The sequence below is a fragment of the Penaeus monodon genome, chromosome 33, assembly GCF_015228065.2.
Source record: "Penaeus monodon isolate SGIC_2016 chromosome 33, NSTDA_Pmon_1, whole genome shotgun sequence".
NCBI classification, from domain to species: Eukaryota; Metazoa; Arthropoda; class Malacostraca; order Decapoda; family Penaeidae; genus Penaeus; species Penaeus monodon.
Genome location: NC_051418.1, coordinates 33,744,130 through 33,744,409, shown reverse-complemented (window position 1 = coordinate 33,744,409; position 280 = coordinate 33,744,130).

The window sequence follows — 280 nt, the reverse complement described above, 5'->3', positions numbered from 1 at the left end:
TAACTGCGAGCTTTAAATAAGCTTATATGAACTTACACACACACGAAACCAATAGAAAAGAGAATGGACTGGCATACACCAGTTAAGGAAAACGAACCCTGGACATCATGTTAGTAGTAATAACAATATGATAACTGGAATAAGTCACGCACTTGGCAGAAATCGCAGATCATTATTCCATCGTTTTTATAAAGGTTCTTAAACAAATAGCTATAGTTAATCCTGTTAATAATGGAAGTAATGGATATACCAATATAGGTTTTATAAAAACCCTCTTCGG